This window comes from Belonocnema kinseyi, chromosome 1 (genome assembly GCF_010883055.1).
Source record: "Belonocnema kinseyi isolate 2016_QV_RU_SX_M_011 chromosome 1, B_treatae_v1, whole genome shotgun sequence".
Taxonomy (NCBI): domain Eukaryota; kingdom Metazoa; phylum Arthropoda; class Insecta; order Hymenoptera; family Cynipidae; genus Belonocnema; species Belonocnema kinseyi.
Genome location: NC_046657.1, coordinates 150195456 through 150214626, shown reverse-complemented (window position 1 = coordinate 150214626; position 19171 = coordinate 150195456). Strand labels below are relative to the sequence as shown.

General features: G+C 26.3%; 1 protein-coding gene across 3 annotated transcripts in view; it reads right to left on the bottom strand.

Moving 5' to 3' along the window:
- Positions 1-16672, bottom strand: part of LOC117171116 (carboxypeptidase M) — a 98271-nt gene extending 81599 nt beyond the window's left edge. For all 3 annotated transcript variants that reach the window (XR_004466846.1, XR_004466847.1, XM_033358171.1), the window contains exon 1: positions 16370-16672. The gene's annotated coding sequence lies outside the window, so the exon portion shown is untranslated. The remainder of the gene's footprint in view (positions 1-16369) is intronic.
- Positions 16673-19171: the final 2499 nt, after the last annotated feature.

Genomic DNA, 19171 nt, shown 5'->3' with positions numbered 1-19171 from the left:
TATTTGATTTACAAAAAAAGTTCTATGGTTCAAAAAAAAATGTTGTTCAATAGAAAAAAGAGGTTGGTAATGTAGGAATTCCACTGTGTCGCATGCCCTTAAAAAGATTAATTTGACAACAAAAAAAAGAATAGTAAAATTTTCAGTAATAAAAATTAAGTTCTAACTATAAATAAAAAGAATTTTCGTTAATAACGCCCTCTGACGCAGTCTATAAACGACTCTACCTAGTATGTGGTCGACCCCTGATGTAGTTTGAAACCGGCCCCTAATATCGTTTGAGGTCCACCTCTAATGTAGTTTGTGGTCAACCACTAACATAGTTTATGGGCGACCCCTCACGTATTTTACGGACTACCCCTAACGTGGTTTATGGATGACCACTCACGTAGTTTACGGACTACGACTCACGTAGTTTACGCACAACCTCCAATGTATTTTACGGACTACACCTAACGTATTTTGTGAACGACCCCTCATGTATTTACGCACTACCCCTAACGTAGTTTGTGGAAGACCACTCACGTATTTCACTGATTACCTCTAACATATTTTACGGACTACACCTAACATATTTTGTGGACGACCACTCACGTATTTTACGGACTACCCCTAACGTAGCTTGTGCACGACCATTCACGTATTTTACGGACTACCACTCACGTATATTACGGACTGCCTCTAACATATTTTACGGACTACACCTAACGTATTTTGTGGACGACCCCTCACGTATTTCACGTACTACCCATAACGTAGTTTGTGGGAGCCAACTCACGTATTTTACGGACTACCTCTAACGTATTTTACGGACTACACCTAACCTATTTTATGGACGACCACTCACGTATTTTATGGACTGCCCCTAACGTAGTTTGTGGGCGACAACTCACGTCTTTTATGAACTATCCCTAACGTGTTTTACGGGCTGCCCTTGACGTAGTTTGTGCACGACCAATGACGTAGTTTATGGACGATCCCTGACGTAGTTGATTCTAGGTGGAAAATTCATGATTTTGAATAAAAATGTACTTGTTTGGTTACAAATTGACCTGTTGTGCTTAAAAATGAATTATATGGTTTAAAAAATATGAACTTTGTAAACAAAATTAATTTTTTTATTTAAGATTACGAATTCTCTTATTCTCGAATCAAATAATTTACTAAATAAATTATTTTTTTCTTTGAGTTTCCTATTTTCGGATTAAAAATTCAACTACTTCGAAGAAAATTTGTCTTTTTGCTTGATAATTCAACAATTTAGTAGAAAATTAAACTATTTGGTTGATAAGTCACTTTTTGGCTAAAAATTCATATGTTTAGTTAAAAAATAAACTATTTTGATAGAAAATTCGTCTATTTTGTTAAAAGTGAATCCATTTATTCGAAAATGTAACTATTTGGTAAAAAATGAACTATTTTCTTGAAAAATCATATTTAGCTTTAAAATTCAGCAACCCGGTTTAAATTTTGCCTTTTTTGATGAAGCTTAATTATAAAGATAAATATATAATATAAATATAATATAAATATTAATATAAATATATAATAGATCTTTATAAATAAAGATTAATCTTCTTAGTAGAAAATTCGTGTTTTGGTAAAAAATTAGTTGTCTTGGTTGAAAAATCATCTTTTTAGATTAAAGATTCAGTTAGTTCATTAAAACTTGATCTACTTTCTTAAATGATTAATTACTTGGTTTAGCTCTTTGATCTCCTTGACGTAGTTTGTGGACGGCCAATGACGTAGTTTATTGGACGTCCCCTCACGTAGCTTATGGCCGACCCCTAATCTTTTTTTTTTTTTGTTAAAAATAAACTATTGGTCTAAAGTCTTTATGTTTTGCTCAAAAATTCAACAATTAAGTAGAAAATTCAAATATTTGACTGAAAATCAAAATTTTTTAAAATTTTAATTTTTGGTTAAAAACTCAACTATTTGGTAAAAAATTATCTTCGTAGGTTGAAAATTCATCTCTTTGATAGAAAATCTCAGAATTCTGAAGTGTTCCATACTGCATGAACAAATTTTATTTTAAATATTTTATTCCTCTATTATTACCTCATTTTTGTTACGAATCAGCCTTTCTTCCCTGTTCTGAAAGAATGGACGGCCCCTAACGTTTTTTATAGACAGCTCCTAACGTAGCCTATGGGCGACCCCTGACGTGATTTATGATCGACCCCAGGCGTAGTTTATGGTCGGCTTCGGGCGAAGTAAATGATCGACCCCTAACGTCTTTTACGAAAGGCCCCTGACCTATTTTATGGTCAACCCATAATGTATTTTATGGACGGCCCCTGATGTTTTGTACGGACGACCCCAGACGTAGTTTATGGTCGACTTAAGATGTAGTTTATTGTTAGATCCAAACGTAGTTAATGGTCGACCCCTAAAATATATTACGCACGACCCCTCACGTATTTTATGGACGGCCCCTAACGTGGTTTATGGGCAAAAGTTGACGTAGCTTATGGGCGACCCAGAAGTAGTTTATGGTTAACACGAGACGTAGTTTATGTTCAGCTTCAAACGAAGTTAATGGTCGACCCCTGAAGTAGTTTGCGGATGACCCCTTAACGTAGTTTATAAGCGGTTCCTAATGGCCATTTTCTTTTTAAAAACTCAATTGTATAGTTTCTTCATCAGGACGTCTATATTGAAAGCCCATAAAAACGCCCTTGAGAGGTTTCTGCCCCTACGTGCGAAAAAGAAGACGTTATCGACTTTGAAGCTTCTGTTAAGGATTGCTCTTGTCTACAAAGCAGCTTTCATATGAGTTTGGGGGATCGAAGCAGGAAAGTAGTCAAGCGACGCGACTACTTTCATATGAAAGATGAAGCGTTGGCGAAATTCAAAAAAGCCTTTTTTTATATAAGAGTAAAGGGCGCGAGAGATAAGAGCCTTTCAACTCTTAATTATAACAAATGTACATTCTTGAACTAAACTGAAAAAAGGTTCAACGACACTCAATACATAAAAATGCGAGATTTAAGAAAATTTAAAAAAATTTTAAAACATAATCGCGAGAAGGAAGGAACTCCTGAAGATTTTATCCAATGGAGGTAGATTACAGCGGATTATTTTTAACATTTGACCAAAAATTTTAATTTTTAACCAAGATGATTAAATTTCTACTGAAAAAGACAAATTTTCAACAAAATGCACAAATTTTCAACTGACGAAGATTAACATTTTACTAAAAGAGGAATATTGAAATTTTAAGTTAAAAATTAATTTTCAAAGAAATAAACGAATTTTTATTTAAAATAGCTAATCTTCAATAAAAAATGACTTTTCAACAAAATTATTGATTTTTCTACAAAATAGATTTATTATTAACCAAAGAAGGTCATTGTCAACCAAATTGTTGAATTTTCCCTAAAGCAGATTATTTTTTAACCGCATAATTAAACTTTTAACCGAAAACATCAATTTTCAACCGAGAAGCTTAATTTTCTACTGCAAAATACGAATTTGTGACAAAATACATACATTTTCAACCAAGGAGGTGAATTAAAAAAAAAAATTATTTTATTTACCAAAGAATACGAATTTTCAACAAAGTAGTCAAATTGTTTTAAAAAGATAAATTTTCAACTATAATTATGACCTCCAACCAAAAAATGCATTTTTAAGAAAGAAGTTGAATCGTTAACTAAAAAAAATTACTTTCACAAAAATTTTCAATTTTTTTCAAGTAACTGAATTGTTAACCAAACACGAATTTTCAACAAAAAATTTAATAATCACATTTTCAATTAAAAAATTAATTTTTTACCGGAAAAAGACGAACTTTAAACTACAAAAGATTAATTTTTTACCAAAAAAAGGATTTTTTCACAAAACTGTTAGATTTTAAACAAAATAGATTAATTTTTAACCTAATAATTGATTTTTGAACCAAAAATGTAAATTTTCAAACGCGAATATTAATTTTATACAGAAAAAACTACTTTTTAACAAAGTACATGAGTTTGATTTTTGACAAAAAAAAACGAGTTTTGAACTACAAAATATCAATTTAAAACTGAAAAAAGGACTTTTTCACTAAACTGTTAAGTTTTCCACAAAAGAGATTCATTTTTAACTAAATACTTAATTTTTAAACCAAAAATATAAGTTTCAACCAAGAAGAATAATTTTCTACTGAAAAAACGACTTTTTAACAAAGTAGATGTATTTAGAAACAATTACTTGAATTTTTATCTGAAAAAGATCGAGCTTTAATCAAAAATGGAATAGCAACATTTTTAACTGAAAAAAAAACAACTTTTTTACAACCACAAAAAACGAGTTTTCAACTAAATACAGGAATTAAAAAAAAAGTTAATTGTCAACCAAATAGTTCAATGTTTTACAAATTTAAGTAGCATTTTCAATTTAAAAAGACAAACTTTCAACCAAAAATGGAAAAGCTACGTTTTCAATTGAAAAAAATCACTTTTTACAAAAAAGACGATTTTTTAAATAAAAAATATCAATTTTTAACCAAAAATGGAAAAGTTGCTTTTTTAATAAGAAAATAAATTTTTATCAAAAAAACAAATTTTCAACCAACAAAATGACTGTTTCACAAAACTCTTAAACCTTTTACAAAATAGATTAATTTTTAATCAGCCAATAGAATAGTTACAAGAATTTTTTAATTGTTTATCTTTTTAATATGATCTGAATCGATGAAAACCATTTGCTGGAAAAGAGGCCCATTATAATAATATTAGAAAATGTGTCTGAGTCGACTTAAACCATTACTGGAAAAGGGGCCCATAATAGGCTTATGGGAACATTTTCTTACTTTTTTTTATATAAAAAATAAAAGCCCATCGAGATTTACGCGCGCATAACTATATTTATATTTAAAATATATGCCTGAGTCGATTTAAATTATTACTGGAAAAGGGACCCATAATAGGATTATAAGCACATTTTCCTACTTTTAATTTTTTTAATATAAGAAATAAAAATCCAGGGAGGTGCGGCAGTGAGAACTTATATTTGATAATAAAATATGTGCCTCAGTTGATTTAAGATAGTTCCAAAAAAACACGAATTTTGTACAAAATACATGAATTTTTAAACAATTACTTGAATTTTGAAACAAAAATGGAATAGTTATAAGGATTTTCAAATTGTTTATATTTTTAATATGGTGTGAATCGATTAAAACCATTTGCTGGAAAAGGGGCCCATAATAATATTAATAAAAAATGTGTCTGAGTCGATTTAAACCATTACTGAAAAAGGGGGCCATAACAGGCTTATGGGTACATGTTTCTACTTCTTATTTTTTAATATAGGAAATAAAAATCCAGGGAAATGCACGTGGGTAAAACTTTATTTATTAACAAACTATATAACTGAGACGATTTGAAACCTTACTCGAAAAGGAGCCCATAATAGGCTTATGGGCACATTTTTCTGCTTATTTTTTTCTTTTAGTGTAAGAAATAAAAATACAAGAAGGTGCAAGTGCGCGAAGCGATATTTTTTGATAAAATATATTCCTGAGTGGCTTCAAACCATTACTGGAAAAGGGGCCCATAATACACTTATGGACACATTTCCCTGTTTACATTTTTAACAAAAGGAAAAACATCCAGGGTGGTGCATGATTTGAAAAATTGATTTTTTACCAAAAAACGAATTTTGAACTACAAAAGATTATTTTCAAACCAAAACAAAGTTACAACATTTTTTTATTTGCTACAAAAGATATCATTTTTAACGATATACTCGATTTTGAAGCCAAGAAAGTCAATTTTCAACCGAGCAAATTAATTTTATACCGAAAAAAAGAGTTTATAAGAAAGTACATGAATTAAAAACAAGTAATTGGATTTTCAACTAAAAAAAATAAAATTTTAATCAAAAAAGGAATAGTTACATTTTTAACTGAAAAAAATATTTAAAAAAAAAACGAATTTTCACTGAATACATGAATTTAAAATAAAAATGAAATGTCAACCAAATCATTGAATTTTCTACCAAAGAAGTTAAATTTTTAACTTAAAAAAAAAACTTTTAACAAAAAATGGAACAGTTACATTTTCAATTTAAAAAATTTAATTTTCACAACAACAAAAAAAAACGAATTTTTAACTAAAAAAGATCAATTTTTAACCAAAAATTGAAACTTATGGGCACATTTTTTTGTTTACATTTTTGATAATAGAAAAAACAGCAGAGTTGGTGCACGATTTAAAAAATTTATTTGACCTAAAAACGGATTTTGAACTACAAAATATCAATTTTAAACAAAAAAAAAAGAACAAATATATAATACTTGAATTTTCAACTAAAGGAATCAAATTTCAATCAAACATGGAATAGTTATAAATTTAACTGAAAAAATTAATTTTTTATAAAAAAAACTAATTTTCAACTAAATATGTGAATTAAAAAAAAAGTGAATCATCAACCAGATTGTTTAATTTTCTATTAAATAAGTTGCATTTTTAACTTCAAAAAAAACAAACTTTAAACCAAAAATGAAACAATTCGATTTTCAATTTAAAAATTACATTTTTATCAACCACGAAAAAAAAGCGAATTTTCAACTTAAAAAGATCAATTTTTAACCAAAAACGAAAGAGCTGCATTGTTCACAGACAAACATATGTAATACAAAAAAAAATTTCTACAAAATAATTGAAGTTTCAACCAACAAAACGACCGTTTCACAACTCCTAAATTTTGTACAAAACGGATATGTTTTTAACAAAATACTTTATTTTCAAACCGAAAATATAAATTTTCAACCGAGAATTTTCAACTAAAAAAGTTTAATATCCAACCAAAAATGTAATAGTTTCCAAAATGTTGAAAATATGTATATTTTTAATATGTTTTGAATGGATTAAAACCATTTGCTGGAAAAGGCACCCATGATAATAATATTATTAAAAAATGTGTCGATTTGAACCATTACTGGAAAAGGGTCCCATAATAGGCTTATGGGAAAATTTGTCCGTTTATTTGTTTTATTATAAGAAATAAAATTTCAGGAAGATGCAGGCGCGTGAAGCTATATTTATTGATACAATATATGCCTGAGTCGCTTTAAACTATTACTGGAAAAGGGGCCCATAATACAGTTATGGGCACATTGTTTATTCACATTTTTAATACAAAAGAAATCCGTGCAGGTGCACGCGCGCATAGCTATATTTTTTAATAAAGCATGTGCCTGAGTCGATTTACATAATTACTGGAAAAGGTGCCCTTTTTCAATAATCGCTTTAATTGGATCATTTCGTCTCGACTGACGAATATAAACTCCATAAAGTCGAATACATATTCTAGTCTTCTGACGCTCAACCGAATGTCTTAAAAAGTCTTTCATGTTGCAAGGTCATCCCAAAACTGATTCGCGCGACACGTAATCGTATTCGTATGCTGGAATGTGTCAAAAATAACTGTCCTCAAGAATTATTATGAACCCATTTACGTACAATCGATCACCACGATTCCCACGTAGATTTTCTATTTCAAGCAGGCCCTCAGAAGTAATTAGGTCAGCACGCTTAATCCAAGAAATATAAAAAAAATTACGAGTATATTAAATTAATAATTAAAATTTCATGATATACTTTTCATTTACCGAAGCGTCTTGAATTTATTGGTTCTATACAAATCATTTAATTCACAGGAAGCGACCACCGTGAAGTAATTCGTTCAGTTTAATTTTTATTTTATAGATATACTTACGAGACAGACTCACTAGATAGACTCTCTAGATAGACCTACTAGATAGACTCACTAGATAAGTATAATCACTAGATAGACTCACTAGATAGATAGTCACAATGTAGATTTACTAGATAGATAAAATCACTAAATAAAATCATCAGACAGATAGGCTTGCCAGATAGATAGGCTCACTAGACAGGTATACTTACTAGACAGACTCACTAGATAAAATCATCCGATAGATAGACTCAGTAGGCAGGTAGAGACACTAGACAGACTCGCTGGATAAAATCATCAGATAGATAGACTCACTAGATAGATAAACTCACTAGACATGTAGACTCAGTAGACAGGCTCACTAGATAATATCATCGGATAGATAGATTCACTAGACAGACTCACTAGATAAAATCATCAAATAGATAGAATCACTAGACATTCTCACTAGATAATATCATCAGATAGATAGACTCACTAGAAAACATCATCAGATAGATAGATTCACTGGACAGGCAGACTCACTATAAAGGTCGACTCACAAGACAGACTCACTAGATAATATCATCGGGTAGATAGATTCACTAGACAGACACACTAGATAAAATCATCAAATAGATAGAATCACTAGGCAGGCTCACTAGATAATATCATCAGATAGAGAGGCTCACTAGAAAGCATCATCAGATAGATAGACTCACTAGACAGGTGGACTCACAAGACAGCCTCATTGGATAAAATCATCAAAAATATAGATTCACTAGACAGACTCACTACATAATAATATCGTCAGATAAATAGACTCACTAGACAGACTCACTAGACAAAATCATAAAATAGATAGACTCAAGAGATATTATCATCAGATAGATAGGTCCACTAGATAACATCATTAGATAGATAGACTCGCTAGATAGATAGGCTCACTAGACATGTAGACCCACAAGACAGACTCACTAGATAAAATCGTCAAATAGATGAGACTCACTAGATAATATCATCAGATGCATAGAATCTGAAGATAACATCATAAGATAGATAGACAGGCTCGCTAGACATGTAGGTCCACTAGAGAGACTCACTAGATGAAATCATCAGAAAGATAGACTCACTAGAAAAAATCATCAATAATATAGAATCACTAGACAGGTGGGCTCACTAGACAGACTCGATAGATATAATCATCAGATAGATAGACTCACTAGGATAACGTCATCAGATAGACAGATTCGCTATATAGATAGGCTCACTAGACATGTAGATCCACTAGACACTCACTAGACAAAATCATCAGATAGATAGACTCACTAGATAGAAAGACTCACTATATATTTATACTCACTAGACAGACTCTCTAGATCAAATCTTTAGGAAGATAGACTCACTAAATAGATATTCATATTAGACAGAATCACTAGATAGAATCATTAGATAGTTACTCACTTGATCAAATCATAACTAAATAGTTGAACTTTCAACCCTAAACATGAAATTTTTAAGCAAAAAGACGCATTTTCAACAAACTATATAAATTTTCAACTAAATTCACGAATCTTCAACTGAAATAATTGAATTTTAATATAAACAATAGATTTTCAACTAAGAAAACATAAATATTCAACAAAATAGTTATTTTTTCACTTAAAAATTTATATATTATCAAAAAGAACGATTTTTTAAACTCATATTTAAATTTTTATCCAAATAGAATTTTCATCTGAAATGATAAGTAATCAAACAAAAAATGACGTAAAACAAAAATAACTTAATTTTCAACGAAACACATAAATTTTGGACCGAGTAGTTGATTTTTCACTGAATTAAAAAATATCAATTTTCAACCAAACATAACAAATTATATTTTTAGTTAAAAATTCAATTTTTAACTAACATGAAACATCACAAGCAAAAAAAAATAATAATTTTCAATCAAGTAGTTTAACTTCCAAGCAAGTAGTTGAATTGCACACAATAAAAAAAATTTTTTTTTCAAGCAAGAAAATCAATTTTCTACCAAAAAAGACGTTTCTTTAGACAAATAGATGAATTTTCTACAAACTACTTAAATTTTTAACTACAGAATTTAAATTTTCAACCACAAAAGAAATAGTTGAATTTTTAAATTAACAATTTAATTCTTTACAAAAAAAGCATTTTTGCTACAAACAGTTAAATTTTGACTAAATTTAACTAAGAAAATATCAATTTAAAAAAAAAACAGAATAGTTATCTTTCCAGATAAAAAAATTAATTTTCAAGAAAACAACAAAAAATAGTTTTTAACACAGCGGTTAATATTTTTATCAAATTAGTTATATTTTAACAATATGATGAATTTTAAAAAAATAGTTGACTATTCAACCAAGGTGAACACTGCTTCACTAGTTATTTAATTTTTAACCAAAAAATGAATTTTTTAACAATTAATGCTAATTTTTTACCGATAAGAATATGAATTTTTAACAATTATAGTTGAATTTTCAACAAAAAAAAGATTCATTTTCATAAACAAATGGAATAGTTTCATTTTTAATTAATAAAATTAATTTTTTACGAAAAAAAATAGTTTTCAACTAAAATTATGCATACACAGTCAAAAATCCATTTTTAACAAAGTAGTTCAACTTTCAACCAATTCGATTAATTTTCTACAAAAAGGACAAATTTCTAACAAAATACATGAAGTTTTAACCGAATAGTTGAAACTTCAGATAAAAACAAAAATTTATAATTATAAATAAATTACTTAAATTCTTAGTTTAGACAAATTAATTTCCAACTACAACAAAATTTGTATCAAAAATATGAACTTTCAGCTAAAAAATATAAAGTTACCAAAAAAATTTGAATTCCTTTTCCAGTTTAAAAAAAAATTCATTGTTACCAATGAAACGAATTTTCAACAAAACAGTTAAATTTTTCTTAAAAATAGTTAAATTTTCGACCAAAAAGATGTATTTTTAACCAAATTGTTTAATTTTAAAACAAAAACGTTCATTTTTAACCAAGAAAATTATTTTCTACCAAAAAATAAGAATTTTTAAGTAATAAAAAAGATAAATTTCTATTTAAAAAATAAAATAGTAACATTTTCAATTTTAAGAAAATTAATTTTCAACAAAACAGTTAAATTTTCAAACAAAGAGATGAAACTTTAACTAAAGTAATGCATTTAAGTAAAAAAATCAATTTTTAACAAAATTGTTCCACTTTCAACCAAATAGTTCAATTTTCAATCAATAAGATTAATTTTCTATACAATTTTTAAACAAATTCATAAAGTTTCAACCAAACAGTTGAATTTGCGAATAAAAACAAAAATTTATTATGAAAAATGAAACAGTAAAATTTTCACTTTAAAAAATTAATTTTCAATCCCAACAAAAAATTAATTTTACAACTAAAAAATATTAATTTACAAAAATAAATTGAACAAAAAAAACAAAGATTTTTAACAAACTAATCTAAGTTTTCATCAACAGAATTCAATTGCATTCAAGTAGATGAATATTCGAGCAAGAAGATTAATTCTCGACCAAAAAAGACATTTTTTAAACAATGTATTTAAATTTTGTACAAAAATATACAAATTTTCAACAAAACTCTGGATTACAAGTTAATAACTTTTATTATCTACATTTCTTCGAATAAGCGGACAAATCTGGAATTTTTCCTATTTCTGGTCCGATTGTTTTTGGAAAAACAAGAAAAAAAATATACCTTAGCCCGGATTTGAACCAAGAACGCCACTAACATTATACATGAGTGGAGTGTTATCTAATTACGTCATCAGGACCTTAACAGATCCTTTCCTTTTGCTACTTATTCCGATCTGTTGTGGTCCTAGTGTTATAACTGGTTAACGTTCCCCTCATGCATAGTGGTGTTCCAGGTTCAAATCCGGGCCGAGGTAGATTTTTTTCTTGGTTCTCCGAAAACTATTGGATCAGTAGTAAGCAAACTTTATTCTTAGGTATCTTGAAATAACCACTCGGCAGTGGAAACAAATAGCCCTTAGAAATTTTTTGAAAAAGAAATGCCTTTGAAAGTTAGCCCGAGATAGCACCGAACGAGTGTACCTCAGGGGGACAAAATATACACTGGGTGGGTGGAATGGGGTCCAGAAATATATCGCGCTTATCCGACACGATTACTTGGTACATAATGCGAATACCCGACGCTTTAACGACGCGCTGGGAGCAGTTATCCAAGTCAGATAGAAGTCATTACCGAGGAAGCATTCGTATTAAATATGAAAATTTGATAATTATGGTCAGATTCTTTTTATTTATGGTTGCCAACCAGATAAATTTATTAAATAAATTGATGTTAAGTGTCTTTTGTATACTGATAAAAAAATTTAATATTGATTTTTAACTTCTTAGTTGCGAAAAAATGTTCTCTACCTCCGCTGGGAACCGAACCCAGGTCTTTCAGATTGCTGGTCTGATGATTTTACCCACTAACCATGCACCCATAACATCAAAAAATATATAATAATAATAATAATAAAGTTAAAAAAAAATACTTTTAAAAAACAAAAAAATGAATTTTCAACTAAAAAATATAAATTGACAATTAAAAAATGGAATAAAATAATTCCCAACAAAACAAGAAAACGAAGTTTTAAATAAAAACGATAAATCGACAATAAAAAAGGATTGATTTTAAAAATTTTTTTTGAATTTTCAAGAAAATAGATTAATTTTTAATTGAATCGTTAAACTTTTAATGGAGAAAACTAATTTTCTACAGGAAAAGAAGACTTAAACAAAACATTAATTTGCAACTAAGTGTGTTGAATTTTCATCATGAAAAAATAATTTTAAACTAAAAAAGATAAATTGACAATCAAAAATGGAATAAACTAATTCCAAACAAAACGAAATAACAATTGAAAAAAAATTCATTTTCAGTTTAAAAAATTATTTTGACAAATAAATAAGTTAATTTTCAACATAATAGTAAATTTTTCCACCAAATTAATTAAATTTTAAGCCAAAGCGAGTAATATTCAAGCAAGAAGATTAATTTTCTACCAAGATACATGAATTTTCCACCAAATAGTTGAATTGTCACACTCAAATATTAATTTTTTATCAAAAAAGAATTTTCAACTAAAAAATATATATTTAAAATAATAAATTGAGTAGTTGAGTGATTCATTGAAAAAGGTAATTTTTAACTAGAAAAAGAATGTATAACTAAAAATGATAAATTGACATGAAAAAATGAAATAATCTAAGTTTCAACAAAACACAAAAGAACTTTCAACTAATAAAGATAAATTGACCATAAAAAATGGAATAAAATGATGTTCTAAAGCAGAAAAGAATTTTCAACTATAAAAGATAAATTAACAATAAAAAATGGAATAATAAAATTTTCAGATTGAAAAAATTAATTTGCCCCGAAAAAATGTAATTTCGACAAAATAGTTTTTCATCAAATGTATACGTTTTAAATAAAAACTATTAATATTCAAGCAAGAAGATTTATTTTCTACCAAAATAAATAAATTTCATATTAGGTACATATAATTGATTTTTCAAGCCAAAATAATCATTTTCTATGAAAAAAGGATTTTTTAACAAAATACATGAATTTTCAACAAAACAGTTAAGTTTTCAACCAAAGAGATGAATTTTAAAGTAAAAATCTCATTTTTCTACTACAAAAGAACCGCAATTCCAAACATAATATTTTTCAACTAAGAAAGATAAATTTTCACTAAAAATGAAATAGGTAAATTTACAGTTTATAAAGTTTATTTTTATGCGAAAAAAAACGATTTTTCAAACAAACAATTTTTTAAATAAATTGTTGAATTTTCAACAAAACAGTTAAATTTGCAACTAAAGAGATGAATTTTTGCAAAAACCCAATTTAAAAAGCATTTTAACTTTAAACCAAGTAGTTAAATTTTCAACCAAGAATGTATTAAAAAAAAAAAAGATAAATTTACATTTATAAATGGAATAGTTAAATTTTCAGTCAAGAAGAGAATTTTCAACTAAAAAGAATAAATTGACAATAAAAATGAAACTGTACAATACTCAGTAAAGAAAATCATTTTCACAACAAAAAAAACAATGATTTTCAACAAAATAGTTAAATTTGTCACAAAATTAGTAATTAAATTGTCAACTAAAAAGATTAATTTTCAAGAAAGAAGATTGATTTTCAACCAAAAAATAATTTCCAAGAAAATAGTTAAATTTGCAAGCAAACGATTTTCAAATAAATATCAATAATCTTAATCCAGAAAACTGAATTTTCTAAAAAACAAGTAGTTCCACTTTCAACCAAGTAATCGAATTTTCAACTAAAAAAGGGTCAATTTTGAACAAAAAATGAAAAAATAAATTTTCAGTTCAAAAAAATAGTTTTGATTAAAAAACGAATTTTTAAGCAAAGAAATGAATCTTTACAAGAAAATAAACTTTAAACAAAATAGTTCAACCGAGAATATTATTAACTATAAAAAAGGCAAATTTTCAACAAACTTCATGATTTTTCTACCATTAATAAATATAATAGTAAAATTTTTAGTTGCAAAATGCATTTTCAGTAGGAAAAATTATTTAACTCAAAAATTTTTTTCTATTAAATAGTTTAATATTTCTCCAAATTCGTTAGGTTTTTAACCAAAAAGATAAATTTTCTACAAAAAAGAAAATGAGTTTTCAACAAAAAAGTTAAATCTTCAACTAAACGATTTTCAAATAAAACGTAAGACTCTTCTACCAGAAAACTGAATTTCGTAACAAAGTAGTTTAATATGAACCCAAGTAGATGAATTTCCAATCAAATAGTTGAATTTTTAACCAAAAAATTTAATTTTCAATTAAAAAGGATAAATTCACAATTATAAATGGAATAGTTACATTTTCAGTTAAAAAGAATTTTTAACTAAAAAAGTTAAATTGACAGAAAAAATGGAATAGTAAAATTTTAAGTTAAAAAAACTAATTTTCACAACAACAAAAAACGAATTTCCAAGAAAGAGATAAATTTTCCAAATAAACCAGTTAAATTTTAATCAAAAAGTTGAATTTTCAAGCGAGAATATTAACTTTCTTCCAAAATACATCAATTTTCCAACAAATAGTTAGATTTTCAAGCAGGAAGATTAATTTTTTAACGATAAATAAGAATTTTTAAGAAAATGCTTTTTTTAACAAAAAAATGAATTTTCTACGAAAAAAATCAACGAAATAAATTAATTGTCAACTAAGAAAGACAAATTTCGATCCCAATTGAAATAGTTAAATTTTCAGTTTAAATAAAAAATGTTCCGCAAAATACGAAATTTTAACAAAATAATTAAACTTTTAGGTAAAACTAGTTGAATTTTTAACTAAAAAAATTTATAATAAAAAAAGGAAGTTACATTTTTATTTAAAAAGACTAATCTTCACAAGAACAAAATTTTCAAGAAACCAGTTAAATTTTAAACAAAAAGGATAAATTTTTAAGCAAGGAGATTAATGTTCTACCAAACGAAGTTTTAACAAAATATGTGAATTTTCAACAAAATAGTTGTTTTCAAACAAAAACAACAAAAAAATTTCTACAAAAAGTATTTAACCAAATACATGAATTATCAACTAAGAAATACTAATTTCGATTACAAATGAAATAATTAAATTTTCAGTTAAAAAAATATGATACCCGATCACATAGTTTAATCTTCAAGTAAAAAAGGTTTAACAATAAAAATTGCAACAGTTAAATTTTTGTTAAAAAGTTAATCTTCAACCGAAATAAAAAATTTTAACGAAAAAGATGAATTTTTAACTAAAAAAGAAAAATTTACAATAAAAAATATAATACTTAAATTTTCAGTAAAAACAATTATTTTCACTCGAAAAAATTAATTTTTAACAAAATCGTTAAATTTTTCATTATAATACTTCAATTTCAACTAAAGTTAAGAATTTTGATGAAAGATGATTAATTTCCTACCAAAAAAGAAGAATTTTAACCAAAATAGTTAAGTTTTCAACTAAAAAGACAAATTTAAAAGAAAAGATCTTAATTTTGTACAAAAAAATCAAATTTAAAAAATTTACATCAATTTTCAACTAAGAAAGGCACGTTTTTTCGAAAAATTTAATAGTTAAAGTTTCAGTTAAAAAAAAATGAATTTTCAAGAAAATAGTTTAATTTTTAATCCGAATTTTTAGTTCGACTGTCAATAATATAGTTGAATTTTCACTAGAAAAATTTGATTTTTAACAAAAAATCGAATAGTTCAATTTTCAGTTAAAAAATTAATTTTCAACCAATCAGAAAAAACACTAATTTTCAACATAATTGTTCAATTTTATAGTAAAATAGTTTAGTTATTTACAACGAAAAATATTAATTTTCGACTGAGAAAGATTAATTTTCAACAAAAAATGTGAATATTTAAATAAAAAAATATTAATTTTTGACAGAAAATGGAAAAGTTGAATTTTCATTTAGGAAAATTCATTTTCAGAAAAACATTCAACAAAACAAAAATTATCAAATAAAAAATTAATTTAAGTAATTCCATTCTTCCAACTTTGAATTAAAATTACCATTTTCTTACAATTGATTTTCTATTTTAATAAACAAAAAATATTTTTCTACTCAAAGAAGATCTCATAATATAATAAACAAATATACTTTATTCTTCTCAACTTACTTGCAAAGTTGTGGTCAGTGTTAACAGGGAAAGGGGATAATTTAATCCCTCCGCTTCACACTCTTCAAAAATAAAATTAATTTTCGCTCTCTTTTGCGCGCCCGGGGGAAAAATAAAATAAAAATCCGAAAAAGGATAGGCGGACGGACCCGAAAGGACGGACGAAAGGAGCGCGGAAAAATAAGCAACACCAACCACGCGCTCCGCGTGAAGACTGCGTGCTCCTCGACTCGTGGACGCGTGGACCGCGGAAACCACTTCGTCGCGTCAAGCAGGACCACCTCCACTTGGTGCAGCAGTCAAGTCGGCGCGGCGCACAGTGGGGCAAAAAAGTGTCTGGACAAATTGATATTCAGAAGTGATTTCTCAATCGATTGAGACGTTCTTTTTTTATATTAAAGCTAATAAAATTCCGCATTAATTTTTTATGGTCGATTTTGGAAAAAAGTTTGTATTTAATAACAAAAATGAAAAAAGGAATGTTTTTTTTTATACAAGAACCATTTGGTTGATAATTCAACTATTGGGTTGAAAATTCATGTATTTGATTATAAAGCGTATCTTTATTGGTAGAAAATTTATTTTTTTGCTTGAAAATTTAACTAATTCCGTCAAACATTCAACTATTTTGTTGAAAATTAGTTTGTTAAAAAAAATTAAATTTAAGTGAAAATTTAACTATTCCATTTTTGATTGTCGATTTATGTTTCCTAGTTGAAAATTCTTTTATATATATTTTAACAGAAAATTTAACTATTTTTAAAAAAATTCGTCTTCTTGGTAGAATATATAAAATAATCTTTTTCGTTGAAATTTGACTATTTCTTTAAAAATTAAACTATTTTGTTAAAAATTCATTTTTTCGGGTGAATATTAATTATTTCTTTAATGAAAATTTAATGATTCCTTTTTTATTGTCAATTTATCTCTGGAAAATTCACTGTCGAACGATTTCTCAACTGACTTACTTTTTTTAATAATTTAGAGCTAATAAAATTTTTTTGAAATCTGGTATAGTCGATTCTAGAATTTTTTGTATTCAATAACAAAAATGTAAAAAATAAAATTTTTTTAGAAGAACGATTTTGTTGAAAATACAACTTTTCGATTCAAAATGTCACTATCCAGTTAACAATGTAAATTCATTTTCTAGTTGAAAATACAATTATTTTATTTTACTAATTTGTTGAAATTTCATTTTTTGGGAGAAAGTTAGTTTTTTTAACTGAAAATTAAAATATTCCATTTATTATTGTAAAAATATCTTTTTTGTTGAAAATTAATTTTTTTCATGAAAATTTAACTATTCCTTTTTTTGTTGTCAATTTAACTCCGGAAAATTTAACTGTTGATCGATTTATCAACCTATTTTCACTTTTTTTATAAATTAAAGCTAATGAAATTTTATTTAAGTCTGCAACAGCCGATTATGGAAAGAAAATTTTTTATTTAATAACAAAAATGTAAGACAGAGTTTTCTTAGAAGAAACATTTGGTTGAAAATTCAACTTTTTGCTTGAAATTTTCGGAGAAATTTTCACTTTTCCTGTTATCAATGTAAATTCATATATTTTAGGTCAGAATAAAATTATTTCTTTAAAAATCCACGCATTAAAAAAACCATTTTGTAGAAAAAGAATCTTCTTGTTGGAAAATTTATCTATTTTTTGAAAATTTAACTATTTGTTTGAAAATTCTTGTAATTTGTTAAAAAAATTTCTTTTTTGATAGAAAATTAATTTTTTTGTAAAAATGCAACTAATTTGGTTGAAAATTGAACTGTTTTGTTGCAAATTCAATTTTTTCTTAGTATAAATAAATGTTTTTAACTAAAACTTTTACTGTTGGATTTTATTGCCATTTAAAAAAAAATTTTTAAATGATTTGTTTTTAATTAAAAATTTAACTAGTTCATTTATCATTTTAAATTGATCTTTTTTAGTTAAAGATTCAATTTTTTGTTGGAAATTCATCACATTTTTTTTATTGATCTTTTTTGGTAGATGATATTCTTGGTCAAAAATTTAATTATTTGTTTAAAAAATCATTTATTTTGACAAAAAAATCATCTTTTTGCATGAACATGAATATCTTGGGTAAAAATTGAACTATTAAATTTTTTTATCGTCAACTTATCTTTTTTAGTTCAATATTCTTTTTTTTGTGGCAATTACTTTTTTAAACTGTGCAAATTTAACTACTCCATTTATTGATGTAAAGATATCTTTTTTAGTTGAAAATTTAACTGTTTGGTTAAGAATTTATGTAATTTGTTAAAAATTTATGTTTTTTCGTAGATAATTAGTATTCTTATTTGAAAATTCAACAACTTAGTTCAGTGTTGAACAATTTGTTAAACATTTGTTGTGTGAAATTCATTCGTGGTTAAAAATTTAACTATCTCATTTAAATAAAAGTAATCTCCTTCATTAAAAATTCATATTTTTTGTTGAAAATTTAACAATTTTGCTGAAAATTCCTTTTTGTTTTTGTGAAAATTAATGTTTTTAACTGAAAATTTAACTACTCCATTTTTATTGTTAATTTATATCATTTTTTAAATTAAAGCTAAAAAATCTCAGAATAAATCTTTAATGTCAAATTTTGAAAAAAGTGTTTGATTAATTTTTTATTTATTATCAACAATGAAAAGAAAAATTTTTTGTTATAAAATGTAATTGGGATTTACAGTAACTTGACAAACAGCTTGTACAAACTTTAAAGAATTGTTTGACAAAACCCGTTTTTTAATTGAATTCATGAAAGATAATGAGTAATTTTTCAATTTATAAACAATTGTCG